This window comes from Cydia strobilella, chromosome 1 (genome assembly GCF_947568885.1).
Source record: "Cydia strobilella chromosome 1, ilCydStro3.1, whole genome shotgun sequence".
Taxonomy (NCBI): domain Eukaryota; kingdom Metazoa; phylum Arthropoda; class Insecta; order Lepidoptera; family Tortricidae; genus Cydia; species Cydia strobilella.
The window spans coordinates 22238602-22262092 of NC_086041.1; the positions used below are offsets into that span (position 1 = coordinate 22238602).

Genomic DNA, 23491 nt, shown 5'->3' on the forward strand with positions numbered 1-23491 from the left:
GTTTTTAAAGGCGCATAATCCTGCTATTACAAAAAGTCCTGAGCGCGGTAAAACGTGCAATAAGAATAGCCGAGGTACTATAAGTTTTCATATTGGCTTCTTACCCACACTAGCCCGTGTCTTGCCTACATTCTTACACTGCAAAATAAACATTACTCTGTGTAAGATAGAGTTAGTATTTCAAAATAGCACTAATCAGAGACGCGAGGTTGTGAAAGCTTAGAGGCAAATATATGAGTGCTATATAGTGCTGTGGGGTATGGCTAGCCAGATTCTATTGACACAACTGCTGCTAAACTTTAGTATAGTCGCTGAAATTGGTTTTGTAAGTTACACACAAATGGCATAGTAAAGTTTCTTTGCAGCTTTAAACAACAACTTTTACATTTCCTTTTATTTCGGATAAATTAAAAAATATATAATAGATCTGATAATGTCAGAAATATCATATTTCAAAAACATGCAATTATAATTTCTTAAAATTTCATGAGATAATAATAAATCAAACGGTAGGTACACAAAAATATTTAACTTTATCAATAACGATCAACAAAATTTCAACAACACACAAGTATAGGTTTGTGCTAAAAACTTGCTTTGGAACTATCTATAATAAACGGTGCAGGGTTACAGAGCCATGCCATGTAACCCATGATCTTTGGGCAGTATCGAAGTACGTTACCGAAAGCCTTAGTCCGCCAGGCAGTTAGATTAGGATCCGGCTAGCCCACTCGCGGTAGCCGCTAGCGCTAGTACAGGACGGACCCGGCTACGCTGCGGACGCCTCACTCGGCGCGCGCACACGAAAACAAAACAACTGACAGTGGACGTGTGATAAAACTGTGTACCTAGTGATATCGTGATGTTGGCTGAATTGTTCTAAATTTTCGGGATTCGCGAAGTGCGCCGGCGCTTTCATGTAACTGATAAGTTGTAATTGTTGCGTGATAACAGTAAGTACTGCCTGATTTATTTAGTTTCTTTGTATTTTACCTGTAAGTGTATATATTTGCATGTAGCCATGATTTATTTATATCTATAATCGTTGTATTTCAGTCTTTCTTATCTTAAGATTTTTCTACCTAGTTTTGCACGTACTTTCCTGCTAAATCTAATGGTTGCGTAAAGTTATATACTTTATGTATCCATTGAGCCATTAAAGACTGACTACAGACTTAAAAAAATATTATATTTATGCATGCATTTTTTTTGTGTTTTATAGGATAATTAAATTACAGTAAAGCTACTTATACATCCAACTTGAATTATCAATCTTGCTATTAAATTTTTTTTTTCAAATATCAAGGAAAAGCTTACCAACATACCTTCCTATTTTGATCTTAAGTTCCAGCACTTAAGGTTCAAGTCAGTCTATCAGCTTTTACACTGCACTGTTGTACGTAAGCTTCGAGTCGGCGAAAGAAATATTTTTATCGGGCGTGAGTTCGTGAATGAGTTGAAAGCTTGTAAACCGATTTACCTGCAGTTTTACACATTCGTGTGGCAGTTTTTCACGCTATTTTGAAGAGTAATTAGCAATACATATTAGTCATTCATAGTATGACTGAGAGTATTTCTTTTGTCATTTGATGTCATTGTAAATTATATTAGAGAGAGCTTTTGAGGCTGACTGACTATAGTGACTATCTAGACATTGTTTCATAAATATTTGTGAATTCAGGCTTAAGAAAAAACTTCCACTTCTAATGAAAGTTACAAGCGTGTATAAAACCGACTTCCTTAGTTGGTCTCGTAACTTTTTATTAAAAAAAAACGCTATATTTATTTTATGATTTTGCTTTACTTATTCTGTTGCTATAGGTACCTAAATACTTTTTTACAAGCCCGTGTCACTTTAAATAGTTACCTAATTGTAAAATATATCTCTGCTATCACTGTCCATTGCCTAAGGCCATTGATAACATGGCAAGACTACATAACTCCCATAGTCAAGCAGCGCTAGCAACCCTTAGGGCGCCAAAGAATCGAACACTATCTACTGGAGACCTATTTGAAATTTTAAATTGATCTCGTTTCGACATCATTCGTAGTTCTTCTCGCCCGTACTTATAGCTTGCATTGGTGCAAGAGAGATGCGGTGCAAGTTATGTCAAAATGAGACCGATCGTAAAGTTATAATACTTACTTACTACTTACTGCTGTGGCGCGACGACCCGAAGTGAATCTTGGCCTCTGACACCAAAGACCGCCATGCTACTCTGTCCAAAGCCCGTTCTGTCCAGTCGACGGCACCGAGTTCGCTAAGGTCTTTCTGCACTAAGCCTGCAGCTGTTGCTTTCTGGTAGTCTGTGCTGCTGCTGAAAGTTATAATACACATAAATAAATAAGACGTTTATTTGTTGCAGCAAAAACAAGGTTTTCTAGTCAGTGCAAAATTATTACGTTTGAATACTGCGTACTACTGATAGATATTATGATACATATATTGTCTCAGTGGCCAATAAATATCATTATGTACACAATTATGTAACTTAATACGTTTCGCGACAATACAATTAAAGAGCTATAATTATATTTTAGCTTATAATTTTTTTGGGGACAATCTTAGACCGATCAACTTAGCCCCAAACTAAGCAAAGCTTGTGCTATGGGTGCTAGCCGACGATATACATACTTATATATATAAACACGTACATAATATACATATAACATCCAATACTTCGTCATCTAAAGTCAAGTTTGACGCAAAAAGTTCACCCAGAAGATCAGCTCTGTCTTGCGTCTCTCTTTTGTGACCAACGCCTGAACAAATGTTTGTGATAAACACACAAATAAATTCCCTTACCGGAATTCGAACCCGGGACCTCCTGCATCGCAGGCAGGGTCACCACCGACTAGGCTAGGTGGCCCTTATGGTTCTAAAATGTTGATCATTTCATTGTTGACAACAGAGATATTAGCCTGATTTTTTTCTGCGGAAAAAATAACCCGGTTTCTTGATCCTTGACCACAAAAATATTAACACAGCAGTCTTCAACGCTTCCAAAGGATTAGCTTACTCAACCATGATTTGGTTTAACCTTAAAAAAGGCCGATACCATCGATCCCATAGCGCGCGGATAGCGCCGTATCTAAACGGTGCATCTACGTCCACTTATCACTACAATGGCTCTGCCTTGGTGACGCTTAAGGTATTAAACCGCTTAAATGGAAATTAAGCGCTTCTGGATACAATCAGAAACTTTAAAAAAAGTATCAATCCTTGATGGCGTTAAACTTAGTTTAATATTTCATTAAAGCCTTAGTTTTGAAATCTTAAAATTCACAACTGTAGGTATTAGTAGGTAATTAGCAAATAAGAACTAAAAATCCTGATTAGTAACTATTGTTTTAATATTAAAGAATTGGTATGGTAATAGGTATCGTTAGAGAATAAACGAAAAGAAATCAATCGCAGCAACACAGATAGGATCACAATAAACGGCTAGAGGACTTTATTTGCGCTTGCGCGGCGCGTTGAACTCTCTTGTAGGAGCGGCGCTCGCGCAGCTATGGGGACTGAAGCTTCAAACGAATGCGCCTTATTAGGAAATCATACTACTATAAATAAATTATAAAATAAATACGTTTAACAAACAAATGTATGTACCACTTATTATACATATAAAGTTCTGTATTCAATTATGAAAAAAATATCTTTTTTTCGTGTTTTAACTGCCACTTTCGAGTAACATAATTAAATACTACTTACTATAATAATTGTAGTAGTAGTATTAAAACACCTTATTGCACAAACCAAGGACATAACACAAAAAGAATAGGTACAATAAATGTGTACAAAGATGAACAGTATAAGCGTAGCTGGAAGAGATATAAGTAACTTATCCCTTATAATTATTTTTCTTTAGCCTCAACATAACAAAGGCAACTTTCACACTCATATATTATGGGATATACTTAACAGTATTAATATGTAACGTTTTGAAGAGATTTTGTTGAGAAATAGGTGTATTTTTATTAAGTATGCACTTATAATGAATGTAATAAACCGATTAGAATTACGTAAATTCGCCCTATATATAAAGCTAACGCGGAACCCGGTGTGATAAGATACACTGCTCTATCTTTCTCTTTTCATTATGTAATACACCCCTCAAGAGTTGACTCACGCGCACTCAATTTAATATATGGCTCCTTATTTAAATTGGCTCATTTAATTAAATATAAATATTCGTAAGAAAAAAGGTGTTCCATTTTAGAAGAGATGATCTGAAAACTCGAATATAGTATTTACGGATTTTAAATAGTTTATAGTTATTCGATTTATATTAATATATTTTATCGTTTTTCTTTTAATCCCTCATGTCTACTTTTTTTACAGACCCTAAATGAGTATAACGTATGTAATTATTTATTTTTACAACAATTCATTTGGTATTCATTACTGTGTACTTGTGTAGGTATATCTTGGTAGCACTTTTTGCGGCAATAATCATATTAGAGCATATTTTACTGTCACGCGGCAATAAAGTCTTCTCGCTATTAGCACATTAAACACGACTACTTAAAATGTATGTAGCATATATGGTTAAAATAATACTCGTAACGGTATAACCTTTCTTGGATAAAATATGCTACACCATTTCCTCCACTTCTAATATAAATAAACAAAGATATCATGCCATTAAGAGGATTTATGCGATGCTCAATGCCAATTATAGATAATGGCGGTTAGTTAATCTGGTCATTTGCCTGTGTGGGTTTGTTTCCTGCCGGTACACTACTAACCTCTCACCCTTACGCCTTGTCTGTTCCAAAATTCCAATCGCTTTCCGAGTAAAATGCTTAATCAACCAGTAAGTGTGAGCTCTCTGAAAACGCGCAGCTGTTAGTTCAAGCTCACACTTAAATGGGACCGCCTGAAAAGTTCGCAGTTCTACCTTTGCAACCGCAATAAACTTTAAAAAAAGATTTATATTATTTATAGATACTATTGTTGATATAGGTAGCTATAATAAATGTTAACACTGTAATTCACTGTATGTTTACACTTTCGTTAAGAGGGGCCGTGAAGCCAGGAAATTAGAAGGAAACAAAAGATATGGCGCGCCGCGCGAAATTTGCGATGGAAGATTTGTCGATCGCGCGGGTTTTATCGTTTTACCTCTGGAACTGAAAGTATACTTCTGTTTAAAATTTTGCTAGTTAAATCCCTCGGCCATATCACTATCTATTTTATACTAAAAATATTTTGGTTGTATGCAAGGTATTTACAATTGAAAATAAATGAAAATTAGATATTATGTGTTCCTTTATTTCTATCGAACCAACTTTTTTAAAGGTTTTGGTTAGAGTTTACCCTTGCAAATATAGTCTAGTTTCTGTGCGATTGTGTTCAATATAAAAACTACAATTTTGCGTTAGCAGCCCATATATAATAATATAGTATTAGGTTTGTTTGTCACTTTGTTGTCTTTATTTCGTGAACGCGTGGAGGTATCGAGTTGAAATTTAAACCATACACTCAGGTCTACAGTCCTTTGAAACAGTGAAAAAATCACACTTCTAAGTTAATGTAAAAAAAGATACGGCCGTTTATGCCGCAAAAAAAGTAGATTTCGACACTCTCAATGGAATCAAAATTTATAGGGTACTTCCCGTTAACCTAGAACTATGAAATTTGGCAAGTAATATCGTCTTACACTAAAAGTCCAGGGAAAAATCTCAAAACTATAAATTTGTAAAAAAACTAATTAAAATTGTACCGAACCCTCGGTGGGCGAGTCCGGCTCGCACTTGTCCGGTTTTTTACTACTGTATCTTGGTTGTTTGGGTCAGTTTGATTTGATACATTAAACATTTTCTTGAATCATATCTATAAGTAATTGTAGAAGAGGAGAATGAAGAAGAGAAGCGCGAAGAGGAAGAGGGATTTATAAGAGGAATTTCGATAGTTATGGAAACACAAGCAGTTGACTTATTCGCACCAGGTTTAATAAAGTACTGACATAAAAACATGAATTACAGACATACGTCAAGGGTTTAAAAATAGAGTTCTAGAAAAAGAACTTAAAACTAAACATAGACAATAAATAAGTATCAAAAACTATACAAATACAAATACAACCTCAACAGTAATAGTTAACTAAGTAGTGATTCAGTTTGCGTCCCAATTTCACACAAGATTAATTAGTTACAAGCCCTCACTCACTTACTTCGACTGTGGGTAGCCGACCAGTAATAATAACAACACGGCAAATCATAAATACACTTATATTTATCCCAAACATAAAAAGTAGGTACCTAAAATAACATCATAATTTTTTTATTAAAAATGACATTTAAAAATATCAACATGATATGTTAACTTCGTTTTAGCACCTCTACTAACAAATTTGTGAATAAATATTTTCTTAGCCTGATAAAGCATCTATACATTCACTTCGCTTCCTGGTAGTTAGCAGTCGGTGATTGCACTAAATCATTTAAATTAATACTATCCCAGTCAGTGGGCGGGTAAGTAGTGGCAATTTGATACGTGTGTACATTTTGTGGGTACAGTAAACCTGGGTTTACTCTGGGCTGGGTACTCCTGGGAGTAATCAAACGCTATACCTAAAAGCTACAAGTTTTTTGTCAACATACTAAACAGTTTTGTTATTGTTTATATTTATTACGTACGAAGAAATATATTTTAAAATGCTAATAATGCCTGTACTTAACAAATGTTAATATATCTAAATGTTAATCATCAATTTTCGTTCAAAATTACGTACTTTTTAACTTATTCATATTATCTTAATAAGGAGTTTTGTATATTTCAAGCCATCTTACTCGTGAAGCAACGTTGTTCATATATAATTCAACGATTTAACGTAAGAAATGTGTGAACGTCCTTAATTCAAGCGTCTGGCGTCCTACTTTACCTGGCGTAAAAAATCGTGATTTGTCGTAATTTTCTGGCTAAGGGTCAGGTTAAGTAGTGGCTATTAGGCAGGTAAAGTTTACTACTAAACTCGTAATTTATAATAGGTAGATAAACTTATACGTACACTTTTATGTCTCGAACGGATGCACTAAATAGGTAGGTACGTAAATCTGTAAACTTATTACATCAACAATACATTAGTTGGAACGACTTTATTATAAACTTCTAGTTTACTTTTGACTAGAGTATATTATCTATTATTCGGTCCGTTAATTCGCTTAATTTAGCCAGTGCTAAATCTAATTAAGTCCTCTTCGCAGAAATACATACGAATTAGATGTTATCTATACCATCTCATTGTACCATATTTTAAGCAAATAAAGAATATTTATTATTATTATTAGCTTGTTGCAACGTACAGCATTCTTGCTGGCTATGTTAAAATATAATCTTATAAGTTATAATATTTCTTCATGTATTTTAGTGTAAGCAATATGACACTTGCCACTCTAGCCGCCTAGACGCTTTTAAAAAGGCCTTTCATTCCATTTTATTTTGATTAAACAAAATTGCTTAGTAGGGCGAGTGTTTATTATACCCCGTTTTTTTTTCAGATTAGAATTTTTCTACGCTCAAAAGTAGTGGTAATTAACTTCCGAATAATGTTATCTAATATTGCGGTACGTTAATGTGTTAACGATTCTATAATTCTGTAGTACATAGTTACTTAGATTTAATTTTGGAGGAAATAAGTTACCACTAATTTTGAGGTTATAAAATTCTAATCTGAAAAAAAGTGAGCGGCTAAATACTGTAGAATTATTGCATATAACTTACTAGATTTTAGGGGTTAATCATACGTACATACCTACAGATCTGGGTCGATTAGATGGGTATGTAGCTAAAATACATTATTCATTTGTGTGCAATTGTTTCGTTGACGTATAATAGTTTGGTGATTCATTTCAGAAACAAGCCGGTCACTTTGAAGTTTACTCCCTTTTTGCTTCAACACCGCCGTTATCTTTGCCAAGATCTTTATCTTTTGAATAAAACATTTGTTACTATCGATGCTGTATTGATATACCTTTAGATTCCTCGTTAAGACAAGGTTTCATGTTAATATCAGTCTAAGCAAAAAATAATTAATATGATTAAAGTTGTTTGTTGTTGCTATTTGGCTGGGTAGTCATTTCAATATTGGGGAATGCGGCTAGACAACTGGTAAAATTGATTGACTGTCCTTGTGTGCTGTGGTGTGACATAAAGTTGTCACTCGCACTTGACATTCACATGTAATGGGTCGATAATACGTGGGCGGTGTTTGACTGTTTATAGCGTTAATATCGTTAAACTAGTTCAGTGTGGTTAAAGCAATTGTTAAATATTGTATAATACTTATCATAAAATATTTGCATACTTCATCTATATGTTGCACATATTTAATAATGTATTACAAATTTAAATCGTTCAATTTTTTTTTAGTTATCAACGTATAGGAAAAGTTTTGTATTGTATTGTATAGTTCTAATGCATTTTCCCTAGTGTTTTAACTAGATATTAACAATCAGGGAAATCGATATATATATACAACAAAGTGGGTCAGTTACACCATTTATGACTCAAGAACAGCTGGACTGATTTTAATATTTTCTGTTTGTTGGATTCCTCTCGGCCCCGATAAGCTACTAAAATATGAGAAAAATGACTAAGATATTAAAACAAATTTTTACTACACTGGATTGATGTTGTAATATAATATGCAAATAAAAGCCTCGAACTAAGGTTGGTATTCATTCAAAATCAAGCTAGTCAAGTTATAAAACATGTTTTTGTGTTAAGCAAAAACTATTACGCTAGTTGTGAAGTTATTAACCCACATAGAAGAGTTGCGAAGCAGGAAGAGCATAGTTCGCGATAAGGCCCAAGGGCTCTGGCGTCGCGTGCCGCCGCTAAAGCTATCACACCACTGTGGTGACGCTGGAACCAACCTTCGAGTTGTTATAATGTCATTCATTTATTTACCATGAAGTAGGTTCACTAGGCTGTGTACTAACTAAAATCATTGTTCTAGTAAAATAATGTCAGGTTCAAATTATTTACATTTGTTATAAATACCTTTGTAGAGAATTGCTCCGTCTAATAACATTTTCCCAAAGCCAATGTTGTTATCAGCGTTGCGTGGTATAACAAACGGCAAAAAATGAAAGCTTTCATGGAAATGCCTCGGTCATTAAGGCTTGAATCATGCGTTCAATTTTTACGTCAGAGCCGTGAATAAAGCGACCTTTAGACCATTGTAAGTTATTACTCACTGATTTCCTTAGCCTTAATTTTCTAGCGTTGATTGTTCAATAGCTGAACACTAACTCTAAATGACGTTTAGTGCAAAAGTACGACAGTGATTTATTTTAAACTACTAATCTTATGGTCAAATGTTGGCCATTTATAGCAAAATCGCATTGAATTCTCAACTTTTCCGACTGGCTACATGAACAGTTTTCTCAAGGGGAACTAGTTCAATCTAGATTGGTTAGCACGTGTCCGCTGATCGCTCCCGTATATAATAATGTTAGTTTCGCAGCGGACAGAACGACCGCGCCGGCGCCGGTTGCATATCCGCATCGATTAAATTTAATTTATTAACTTGACTCACTGTCGATCTCCAGTCGATGCTCACTGATGGTTTTTAGTTTAATTAAATGTCTTCTAGCTGCTGTCAGCCGATCACATGTGGTCGCGGCATGTCCGTAGTAAACTTATATCGTTAACTTTAAACCTAAAGTCGGCCATTCAATCAGTTGCAATTTCAATCTTAACACGTCTCAATCAGGTTTAAAATGGAAGAAGTGTAGATAGCGATTTGAAAGCGTTTTATGTTTTGATGGCATCTTAGTGACAGGGTTTAGTTTATATTGCGAGAGCCTGCACTTGGATAACTCATTCGCTTGCCCGTAAAAGGCTTGCTGGGACATTGCAACCCGCCGTCGACACTACTTGGGAAATGCGACACACATCAATTTTCGCAGGCAAAAAGTTCAGAAGCATTTTGCACGCCCGTTTGAAACGTTTTTCAAACATATCATATAAACATAGCATATGGTTCACTGTTTTATTTATACCCATGTACATGTCAGGAAAAACCAGCGCAAGAAAGTCGAGGCAAGTATAGCATATAAGTACATTATGTGCATAATTATGTATGCCATCATTACCATGAATGAATGAGGATGGCATTCACTCACATTGCAGTTTAATGTGCACACAAGAAAGTAAAAAATAAGTGCACTAGACGTTCTAATGGCGCCATTCGAGCATTCGATATTCAAAACACAGTATAGTATTCGTTCCGCAGATATTGAATGTCAACATTCTATGTACCTATATATGTAGCGTCTTAAGACAAAGAACGGAATAGTACCTATAGGTATCTACGTTGTCCATTCGTGACTGAAATCCGACGAAAGTATTTATAGTAGGTTATTCGTAGCAATATGTCACAGAAGTACAGGATCAGATAGGGCATGTCGCGATGGCAATAACGGTCAAGCTGGACAAGCGATTTATCGGACCGCGGTCTTGAGATAATTGTCTTCTAGATATCGTCTCGAAGTGGATCGTGGGTGCGAGTCGGACGGACCTCGTCCACGCTGCCGCCATGATATGAACTCGCTGTTGCCTTTTGTACACTATTTGCATAAACGAATTCTACAAAAATCACAGTAATAACGATAATGTAATTAAATCTTAATAGATTAAGTTTGTCTATAACAATTTATTAAGATGAGTAGCTATAGCATATTAAAATGAGTGCATTGTAGTTAGAAGGCCACGCACAATTTATTAAGATGAGTAGCTATAGCATGTTAAAATGAGTGCATTGCAGTTAGAAGTAGTTAGAAGCATAGATCAACAGTCTTGGCGGTATTCAAGTATGTTCAAGAAATCTTGGAAATTTTAAACTCGAAACAATATGCCATTGGCATACTTTTGGATATGACCAAAGCTTATGATAAGGTACAGTACGACATATTACTAAATAAAATATATGGGATAAGAATTCGCGGAACTGCTTTCGGATGGCTAAAATCTTACCTAAAAGATAGAAAGCAACTAGTTGAGATAGAACACTTTAACTTTGCAACTGGACAAATAGAAAATGTTAAATCGAATTATGAAACTCTTAACGCCTCTATCCCGCAAGGAAGCGTTATTGGATGTATGCTTTTCCTTATTTACATCAATGACCTCCCCAAAATCACAAATGATCCCTGTGTGCTATTTGCCGATGATGTGTCACTAATTACAGCTTGCCAAAACCCTGAAGACGTCAATGAGAAACTTACAGCTAACCTAAATGTAATCAGTTCCTGGATGAGAGACCATAACCTCGATATAAATTATAAGAAAACCAAAATAATTGCATTCTACCCATACCAGAAAACGCCACTAGATAAAGATTACACCTACGAAGATACTCAGCTAGAAGTCGTGCAAAGCGCTACATTACTCGGTTTAGATATAGACAGTCACATGAATTGGAAATCTCATGTAGAGAAAATTAGGAAAAAAATATCTCAATTCGTCTATGCGCTTCGGGAGGTTAAAGTAACGACAAATTTAGAGACAGCCCTAACAACATATTACGCGTATGCATATGCCTGGCTAAATTACGGTATTATTCTGTGGGGTAATAGTACCAACGCTCCATTACTTTTTACCCTTCAGAAAAAGCTTGTTCGTATCTTAATAAATGAAACACTTGACGAAATCGAAACCCACAAACCTTATTTTTCTGAACTTGGACTGCTGACCCTTACATCTATGTATATATTACAAATGTGTAAGTTCGTTCGAAAGCACAGGGAATTCTATATTAAACGAGAGGACCTACCTTCTACACGACCCATACGTAACAAGAATAGACTAATCCCACCACCTTGTAAACTTAAACTACTGTCATCAGGCCCTTTAGTAATGTCTATTAAAATATATAATAAACTCCCGGACTCTATAAAAGAAGAAGAAAATGATAATATATATATATAAATAAAATTAAACAGTTATTATTAGATAAGTCATATTACACTGTAAGCGAATTTTTTAATGACATATTATAATTCAATAATATCTATAGATTATTTGTTCTTGTTAATATAATACTTAATGTTTTGAATAATAAATGACAAATGACATTGCAATTAAAACTTTCGACACGAAGAGTGTATTTTTGACATTTTAATTTTAATTTTTACATTTGCTTATAATGATTGTATGTTAAAATAATTAATCAAAAATTCTCCTCTCCTTGGAATTGTTAATTATAGTTATAGTTGTAGTTATAGTATATTGCAGTGCCCAACAGGGTTCACAAAGACCTAGCTTATAAGTTTACCACCTGTACAACTACTTTGTGAATTTTCAATAAAATATTGAGTATTGAGTATTAAGTGCCTTTTGAAGATTAGTGGATTATTTGATTAGTAGCTACCATATATGTTGGTGTCTTAAGTTCATCATTGGAATAGATGATAGAGTGCGATCATGTGTATTGCATCTTTAAGGGCCATGTGTGCTTATAGTAAAAAAAAATGGTGACAACGCTTGATGAGTGCGGACGTATTGTTAAGAGTCAATACTTTGAATATAGCCATATTTAATAAAACCAGTTACAACGAAGATTGACTTTTAATTTACAAAATCACTATCACTACAACGCATTTATCTAACGAATCTCATTGGACATGAACATGTACGGGGCATTCCAAATAAAAATTCCTAAAATAAAATAATTTAAAAAATCTCATATGGGTGTTTATAAATTTAATTATTTACATCACCATACCAATAAACCGGTTTGGATCAAGTAAGCTGGTACCAAAAGCAGTAAAAGCGACAGAACGGGTCGTTATGTCTACATAATAAAATTGATAAACAAATTCACGTAGGTAACAATATTAAGACGTGCCAAATTGAGCATTAATAATTCAATTACTGTCCATATCGCAGCAATTGATTGCATTTAATTGATTAATCTTGCAAGACGAAGTGCGTAAAATATTCAATGTTCGTTGAATACATTAGGGCCCTCATTTGCATAGGTGTTCGTTTGTAGCGAGGGTCCGCGAATAGTGGTGAATCGTGTGTGGTCTGCGTCGCTATGGAAACGCGTGGTGCAGTAGCTATACTAATAGACAGATGGTGTCAATCAGTGACAGTAAAATTGCTCAAAATGAATATGAGCCGGCAATAACACCTAATTTTATAGGCATCTACTCACTTACCATTATAATTGCAAATTAATACCCCAGCGTACACTCGTATTGGACAACGATAAAAATGTAACAAGCCATGATGGTCATTATAACAAATTTGGTAATTTTAGTAAAATCGGTCTCAATTGGTACACTTTACACTTTGATAGTACATTTTTTGAATAAACTTAAAAGAAGACCGTTAACAATATCTCAGATAATCTGAAGTTAGTTAATCCTGAACAGCAGTTGATTGATATCAAACACACTATACGGAGAATGAATTCAAAATGTAAGAAAACTGATTGGTAAAAAAATAAAAGCTTTTTCCCGGGGACTTTTATCACCCACACGTTTTTAATAATATCGAAGAGAAGCAACAAACAAATCATAATAATCTTGGACCGTAATAATCCATAGACGTGTTAGTTACTACATCTTAAAGGGCTAAGGTTAGTGTTACACGGAAACAAATAATAAACAACAGACATATTAAAGCACAATATAGTTATTAAATTTATAATATTTTTTACGATAAAATTATACGCAATTAAAATTATTTGTTTGTGATTAACTTTTGTATACCTACATATTATAACAGTTTATGTAATCACTTTCATGCTAAGGTTTATTGATTTTTTATATTTAACTCGCCTTGAAAAGCCAGCCAATTATGGAACGTACATCCTTCGAAGACAAAAATCCTTGAGACTTTGATTTAAACAATACCCACGCTAGAATTCCTCAGCCCTTAACTGATGGACACGACTAATTGTGCGCCGAAGACGGCGCCGCTGACGCCATACGTACGCTTAAATGTCACCGTTGGACCGTTAGCTTTATTTCTTATCTCTATTTCCAATTAAATGGCCAGCTTAGTTAGCGTTCGGCTGTTGCTTTAATGTGAATGTCTCGAATTAAACACATTCGTGTAACGCTGGAATGATGGCTCAAATATGGAGTTTTGTACTTACGCGATTAGTAATTTGGAATTTGCAACTTCTATAATAGCCATACGATAGGTACCTTCATAGTAAGTAAGTGATTAAGACATAGTACCTAATGTTTACCTACTTAAAATTTTGACGATTTTGAAAAATGTGTTCCAGGAAGTTCATCCTCATCGATTTTTTAAATTTCATATTCATTAATTATAAGGAAAGTTGACATACCATACCTACTACAAATTATTTACGAAACATATTACAAAATAATTCCAAATAACTATCATAAGATTTTAATAATGTAAAAGCCAAGGTCACCCTTCTTCCCCTGTGTCTCAAGCGCAAACTCATCGACATGTGTATCTTGCCTATCCTAACCTATGGTGCTTAAACATGGTCAGCGTTAAAGTCCAAACTCAAGGTTTGGAGCGCAGTATACTAGGTGTTCGCGGAACTGAAAGAATCAGAAACACGGAACTGCGCTCCAGAACTCGATTTGTAGATATGTCCAGACCGCTAAGCTTAAGTGGGACTGGGCTGGACATGTTAGCCGCATGCATCCTGAAAGGTGGGCCAAAATGGTTACCGAGTGGGACCCACGGAACACCATAGATGGTACTGGCCGGTGTGCAGGCAGGTCGAAAAGAAGATGGCGGGACGACTTGGACGCATTTTATCCGGACTGGCGGGAAACTTCAAACGACAGGGTCGAGTGGAGGAAACGAGGGGAGGCCTTTGCCCAGCAGTGGGACACTAAACCAGGCTAATAAAAAATAAATAAAAAGCCAAGGTTGATGATATCTACTTTGATACCTTCACCATTAATACTCGTAGGTATCTAATAACTAATAGAATAATTATAGACTATGTAACTTAAGTAGGCGTATTCTAATATTTATATTGACAAAGATCATAATATCGCAATAGGTAGATGGTTATCGACATTTCGAATTTTAACAACTCATTTGTAAGTTTAACGTGAGGAAGGGGAAAGGGACTTTTATTAAATGTATCCAGGTCACAGTGACTAAAAGCATTTTATTTACGCCTAATAGCCTGCGGTGTCAGCATGGTTGCATTTTTATCACCTGTCACTATGCCTGTCACTTTCGCACTTACAAACTCGTTAGAACGTGACAGGCATGGTGACAGGCGATAAAAATGCTAACGTCCTCAGCCCACAGGACGTATAATAAATCGACCATGTCGTGATTTTTGAAACAAAGTGAATGTAGGTCATAACAATTATTAATGGTTATTGCATTTGTCACATACATAACTCTGATTAGGACGATCGAATAACTGTCCAACACGATATCTCTTTGTCTAATAGCATGGCATTATTAAAGTAGGTACTTCAAAAGTTTATGAATTTTATGATATAAATACAATTGATTACATTAATACAGATATTCCATTCCGAGAACTGTATAATTAGGTATGTTAATAGTATATTAACCAAATCTTTAACGACACATCAAGGTCATCGCCCATAATATTCTTGTCGTCTGTAATTACTTTTGACAAGCCAGCAATATATTATACTTTTTTATAATATTGCTTCTTTTTTGTAGCAACGTACCTATGATATAAATTGATATACTTGAATTACATGTCGGTTGTACACACTCGTCGAGAGCCTCTCGCCGAGAGTCTCGGCACCGTTCCGATCCAATCGGAGAAGCGCGAGATGAGACGAGGAAGAGCGAGACGAGAAGGTAGCAGCATCGTTCTCGGCCTGTCTCGGGGTATCTCAACGAGTGTGTACAGCCCATACTAGATTTACTTTTGTTGTACCTACAAATACTGAGTATCCATTAAAGTTAGTAAAAGTTTTATTATATTTAGCAGTGATGCTTATTGATTTTGATTAATTGCAAGTGGAGTTGGTTCACTAATCGTGATTGGCGTTTGACTTGTAATTTGACTTCTTATGGTGAGTTGGGCCGAGGACGATATGTCAAATTTCGATTCGTCTTTGTAGTAAGTATCCCAACAAAAACATAAAATAAATGTGAAATGAGAGCCAAGTTCAACATTAAGAATATGTGTCGTTGTTGACTCGCCGACAAAATAATTGAGATATTATTATAGCAATATGTATAAAATATGAATTATTATATTGTTCGACATATATATATTATACATATTTATATGTGACATAATAATAAGAGCTATTGGTCAATGAAACACCTGATGAAGGGACCTACCTCTGTCACTCAAGCGTAGGCTTATGGACATGTGCGTACTTCCAGTTTTCACCTACGGTGCTCAGACCTGGTCCTTGACGGAAGCTCAGGAGTCCAAACTCGGAGTTTGCCAGAGAGCTATGGAGCGCAGCATATTAGGTGTAAAATTAAGAGATCGAGTCCGAAACACCACGCTACGCTCTAAGACTCAAATAATAGACGTAGCTCGGAAAGCGGCCAAGTTGAAATGGGACTGGGCTGGTCATGTCTGCCGAATGCCGGATGACTTGTGGGCCAAGTTAACCACAGAGTGGGAGCCCCACGAGTCTAACCGGGGATCCGGCAGACCTCGTCGGCGATGGCGGGATAACTTGGACTCCTTCTTGACAGGCTGGCCGGATATAGCATTAAACAGAGACGAGTGGAAAAAGAGGGGGGAGGCCTTTGCCCAGCAGTGGGACACAGTGGGCTCTGAATAATAATAATAATAATAAGCCCGCAGGGCAGCTTGTGGCGAGCTGTTGGGGAGTAACGACCCCACGGACCCGAGTGCTCCCGAGAGTCGGTCAGGGTCTCCGTCTCCGGCGTGTCTTCGTCGGTCGGAGTGCACCCCAAGGGGACCCGCAGGACTCTCAGCTCTGGCTTGCCTTCATTGGCTGTCCAGAGAGGAGTCGCTAGAGCTATATGCTCCAGGGGTGGAAGTAAAAGATGCATAAGACGCGAGTTGGCACAGTGGCTGGTAACAGCCACTGGGTAGAAAGCGGCGCACACCTCTCGACATCCCTGAGCTGCTCACACCGGTGTTGCTCCTGGTCGTCTTCACGACGGCAGTTTCAGGGGCCCATCTAGTCAGCGGCGAGTCACCGCCTGCCTCGATAACGTGTACAACATTGTTATGGCAGGTGTCCGGACCTCTCAGCAATAGCCCAATCTTTTGACCAGCCAAACTTCAACACCATAACCGGCACTCTTTTCCACTGTGTTTATAATAGCCCCTACGCCTGTTGGAACCGATTTACGGGTATCTATTTGTACCCGTGAATGGGTTCTAGCAGGTGTATTACATAACAGCAAACTTCTCCAAAGGGCCTCTACGTGTTGGATCTGTATCCCCACGCACGCCTATCAAATGACCGGGATGTATATACCCGTGAGTTTATATGAGATACAAATAATAATAATAATAAGCCCGCAGGGCAGCTTGTGGCGAGCTGTTGGGGAGTGACGACCCCACGGACCCGAGTGCTCCAGAGAGTCGGTCAGGGTCTCCGTCTCCGGTGTGTCTTCGTCGGTCGGAGTGGACCCCAAGGGGACCCGCAGGACTCTCAGCTCTGGCTTGCCTTCATTGGCCGTCCAGAGGGGAGTCGTAAGAGTTATATGCTCCAGGGGTGGAAGTGTTAAAGGGCATAACGCCGCGAGTAACTTCGGAGAAAGCGCAGCACACCTCTCGACACCCCTGAACCGCTCACTCCGGTGTTGCGTCTGGCCATCTTTACGATGGCGCATCAGGTGCCCATCTAACGAGTGGCGAGTCACCGCCTGCCTCGATAACTTGTGCAAGCAATGTTATGGCAGGTGTCCAGACTTCTTTGTAATAGCCCAGTCTCTTAACCACCCAAACTTAAACCATAGATCAGTACTCTGTCCATACTCTCTACAATAGTTTCCAATGCCTGCTGAAACCGGTTCACGGATATCTATTGATGTACCCGTGAATGGGTTCCACCAGGCGTTCTACATGACATCAAATCTCTCCAAACGGCCTCTACGTGTTGGATCTATATCCCCACGCACGCCTTATAAATGACCGGGCTCGAAAGACCCGAGAGTTTTAAAACGGAGATATAATAATAATAATAAGCCCACAGGGCAGCTTGTGGCGAGCTGTTGGGGAGTGACGACCCCACGGGCCCGAGTGCTCCAGAGAGTCGGTCAGGGTCTCCGTCTCTGGCGTGTCTTCGTCGGTCGGAGTGGACCCCAAGGGGACCTGCAGGACTCTCAGCTCTGGCTTGCCTTAATTGGCCGTCCAGAGGGGAGTCGTAAGAGCTATATGCTCCAGGGGTGGAAGTGTTAAAGGGCATAACGCCGCGAGTAACTTCGGAGAAAGCGCAGCACACCTCTCGACACCCCTGAGCCGCTCACGCCGGTGTTGCGCCTGGCCGTCTTTACGATGGCGCATCAGGTGCCCATCTTGCGAGTGGCGAGTCACCGCCTACCTCGATACCACTGTATAGCACAATGTTATGGCAGGTGTCCGGAACTCTTAGCAATAGCCCAGTATTATATTCCACCTAAATTTAAGCCATAGACCAGGACTCTTTCCACTTTTCTATAATAGCTCCCAATGCCTGCTGAAACCGGTTTACGGGTATCCATTTATGTACCCGTGAATGGGTTCCAGCAGGCGTTCCACATGACATCAAAACTCTCCAAACGGCCTCTACGTGTTGGATCTATATCCCCACGCACGCCTTATAAATGACCGGGCCTGAAAACCCGAGAGTTTGTAACGGAGATACAAATAATAATAATAATAATATGTGACATTCAATTTCTCGTAATTTGTAAATATTTGTTCCACCTGCTTGATCTCTGTTGCCCGAGGGTTAACTGGTAGACAATGCCAGAAGGCATTTCAGATCTACTTTTGTGCAATTTTTACTATGCAATAAATAAAAATCTCATCCTTTTAAATACTTACACTAATATCTCTAAAATCAATCTCATTTTTAGCAATAATTTCAAACTAATTGTGTTAAAAATTACGATTGTACATCGTATTACTTTTCAAGAAAACCACTAGATAATAATACAGTATATATTTTTTTAAAGGCAACTTGAAATACGCTTACATAACCTGCCAACGTCATGTTAACTTTGTGAGACTTCGAAAACAATATAAAGTGGTTCAGACAATACTGAGGGTGTTAAAAAGCCTTTATGATCAAACTTACTATCATAGACTCGTATCTTTAGCTCTGTTTTTATGTAAAAACAACCTTATTACGTGCACAATCAAGTTCACAGCACAATGAAAACACAATTGAAATATGAGCTAGATATTAATTAGAGGTAACCAGCCAGACATGAATTCCGAGTTTGGTTATTTTTTAACTTCAGAAAAAAACCAATCTAGTACAATTAAGTGTATGTCTGTATGTCGGATCAGCTGAAAGTCTTTTGGTTAAGCCAGAATCAATACGTAAATATTCACTATAATGAATCCATAGCAAAAAAAACATATAAACATTTTATTTCAAATATTATGTTTAGTAAAAAAAACTTACATTACGTTATTGATCGGTACCTCGCGTGATTTTTCATATATTTATAAGCGATGAGTTATTGGAAATTAATACTAAATATTAACAATCTATACTTTATCAATACGTATAAGTATTCGATTCGCCTAATAATTTACCTACTTGACCCGCCTAGTCAAGTATATAGGTATATCATATTATATACTAAATTTCTGTCTAATTGGCTATTAAAAAAACCTCTGCTATCAAGCCGCCTCAAGAGTTACTTAGGTACGCAAATTGATGAAAAAAATAATCTAATTGATTGATGGTTCAGGCCAATCGAAATTATACAATGTTGATCACAATTTATTGCCCGTAAATATTGCGAGATCGTTGATGCGATAAATTAATGTCTTGGCTATTAAGCGACCCTTCTCTATGGTTGACGAAACCATAACGATCGGCTATGTGTAAAACTGTGGTACCATCTGGCGGCTGTTAGCTACATTAGCTATTTCATGTTTAATAAATAGTATGAAAGATTGGAACCACAAAAGTTGATATGTTTAACCACCACGTACTTCGCACATAACCAAGCTAGCTAAGCTCTATTCAATTTGAATTTTATGAAATTTTATTGCCATGAAAACCACCAATAAATAAAGAAATATATTTAATTTAAAATTGGACATGAAAAAATTGCTCCAAAAAACTTGTTACAAGAATAACGTTTTTACTTTAGCTGCTTCTATACACAAAACGTGGTATGTATACATGCAGGGCCGCGGTTAGCTGCAAATACTTATTCTCCCAGCCCAAGAAAGAATCGAACCGAAAGAATTTGTTCAGAAATTAGCATCTACAGTAGAAATGCGTCGCCAATACGTTACGCCTTTGTTGAACAAAACGAGCTTAATTAACATGCGGTATTATCTCGACGTGGAACTTTTAATCTCGGCCTGCATAGTCCGTGATTTGCATACTGTAACAATTACTTGCGCATTCTTTCGTCGGCTCTGCATCTTAGATACGAACTGCTAAGCCAACAGTGAATCGGTATATTTACTTAGTTGACATGTTAGTTTATTAAAATATATTATTTTAACGCCATTGCATGACCGAAAAGTAGAGTATTTTATAAATAATTAATCTTTGCCAGTTTGCTTCGGTTACTAATTATTGTTAACTAAACTCAAGTGCCGCTAAACTACGCCTTACCTGTGTGGCCAGATCCCTTGGAACTGGCTTGTCACACAAGCTCCGGCCGGCGATCGTCACGCTTTTTATGAGCCTGCCAGTGGGCAGTAAACATCACCCCACAGCCTTTCTGGTCATACATTAAAATACCTTATCTGAGACATTGAAAATCAATCTCGGGAAATGTTGCGGGATTTTTGAGATAAGAGAAGCTTAGCATCCGAGTTGCGTTCGATAACCTATGCAAATTGGTTTAAATAAATGAAAAGGTAAAATGAATATTAAAATTAATAAAATGTTTTTTCACACTACATGCTTGTCATTACCCAATAAGTCATTATTGCTGTAGGTCTAGAGAAACAGAAAGGTCCATAGATGGAACAATTTTGTATACAAATTCAAATCTCATTATTAACCAGCGGGTTATAATGAGATTTAGTACAACCCGGCGAAATTAGAATTTATTTGAAAATCGAACTGGCCGCTACAAGCCATATACGCAAAACAAAGAAAATAAAACAAAAGCCGCGAGTGTTGCAAAACGCTGCAGTATTAGCAGGAGGTTGAAGTTGGAAGAAATTTGTACGTTTTTTTTTAATAAGTTACTTTAAGTTTCAATAAAACGTTGTAAGTAGCGTTGCTTTTTATTGTCTCGCAAAGGGTGAGAAAAGTAGAGTACTCTCCTTTGGGATAAAGCTGTTTTCGTCTTGGGCGAGCTTGAATCCCTCGCTGCACTCAGGACTCCGTTTTAATTCCCTCGCTTCGCTCCGCGCCCGTGACATAAAACAGTGCTTTATCCCCTCGGTGTATATAATCTACTATTAATACCTATGTACTTTAAAAAATTCAAGTAAAGTTACATATGCATTTAAAACAAATGGGCTTAATAAACCGCCGCCGGAAAGTCGTTTGAGGGAAAATAAAACTCATTCAAGTCGCGGTATTCAAATAGGACTTCTTCTTATTGTCACATTACTGGCTATGTACGAGATAAGAGCCAAGCATTCTTTTTGTACCTATTTAATAAATAACCCTTGTCACTGCCAGGACCGGTATAGCCGATAGTAATAAAATGCAATGGATAAATAGGTACATTATTTTTATTATAATGCGTGCGTTCAGTCCTTACTTACTAAAACTGGTAACTTATAATTTTGCGTATACTATTACGAATATTAATAATGCACGCATATTAATAATGTTCTTCTGTAATACAGGTACTTCCATAATGTAAAATAAATACAGGTCAAATAATAGTAAAAGCTAAAAGTAAAAACTCACAAAAGTTCGCTCCAAGTTTTCAGAGAGAATGACTAGTCTAATTCTGTAATGCACTATCGCGGGGACGAAATTGAGAAATCCCTAATTATGTAAATACCTATAGAGTTTATAGTGACAAAAAGGCTTTAATACTTACCGCTGTTAGTTCTACCGCAAGTTTCGCCTAACAGGTATGAATCAAACCGACACAAATTTAATAAATTTATTGACGTTCATTCAAGTGGTTTTAATGATCGCGTAAATTGTATCGCTTTCCATTTCTTGCGTAACTAAAAAACTAAACAAAATAACTGATATACTTGACCGTTGCATCATTTCAATTTGCTTCAACTACCTACTAGTTTGCACGCACGAAGTGGTTCTTACCACAAAAGTTGTTTTGATAAAAAAAGCTTCACCGTAATTTTGACAATTGCTTATAGTGGTTAACATCGTGACAAATTGAAAAGCATGCGTGAAGACATCGGACGATGGCACTTGAAAAAGAGTACAGGGGAAAAAACCCATATCAAATTTTTAACGGACAACTTTTTTTTTTATACCACGTCGGTGGCAATCAAGCATACGGCCCGCCTGATGGTAAGCAGTTACCGTAGTCTATGGACGCCTGCAACACCGGAGATATTACACGCGCGTTGCCGACCCTTTAAAAACCTGTGCACTAATTACAAATATCAATTAATGTACCTACTTCAGAAAACCAGAACGCAGTTATGTTATGAAGAACCTTGCTATTTCACAATCAAGAATGTTGATAACTATGTTTTTAAAGTGGGATAATCCACTAAGCGATAACTTATTAAATCCGAGTATCCATTGTCTTGGACGTGGGTTTAGGACCAACCCAGTTTACTTATTTATTTATTTATTTAATCTTTATTGCACAAAAGAAAACCTTACAGTACAAAAGGCGGACTTAATGCCATAAGGCATTCTCTACCAGTCAACCTTAAGGCTAAGCAGAGAAATTGTGGGCGGTGCTACAAATACAACAGCAAAAATAAAATAAAAATAACATATAATCACATATATACAAATATCATATACATATATACTATATATAATATATATATAAATAACGACGAGACCCATTATGAAACTAATAAAAATACACTAAGAAACTTTCTTTCCGCTAGCATAGAAAGCACGTAAGGATTTTTTGAACGCGAACTTATTTGGCGTATTTTTTATGTTAAAAGGAAGCCCGTTCCAAAGGCGCGCCACCTGCACAGTGAACGAATACGACATGAACCCGGTTCGGTGAAAAGGGATGGACAGAGACATATTGCCAGAAGAGCGAAGTTGGCGGTCGCGAGAAATGCCGTAGTATTGAAATAAGGATTTGAGGTACTCAGGAGAGTGTGGATCGTTAAGCACAGAAAAGAGAGTGGAAAGCAAGCGAATATTGCGACGTTGTCGAATTGGAAGCCAGCCAAGCTGAGAGCGAAAGGAAGAAATGTGATCATATTTGCGGAGGCAAAAAATGAAGCGA

General features: G+C 36.9%; 1 protein-coding gene across 3 annotated transcripts in view; it reads left to right on the forward strand.

Annotated features, from left to right (window-relative positions):
* The first annotated feature begins 672 nt into the window (after window positions 1-672).
* LOC134741784 (cadherin-86C) overlaps window positions 673-23491 on the forward strand; it is a 156367-nt gene continuing 133548 nt past the window's right edge. For 2 of the 3 annotated variants that reach the window (XM_063674687.1, XM_063674682.1), the window contains exon 1: window positions 748-953. The gene's annotated coding sequence lies outside the window, so the exon portion shown is untranslated. Of the gene's footprint in view, window positions 954-23491 lie in introns of all 3 variants that reach the window. The other variant, XM_063674694.1, reaches the window with a different exon arrangement.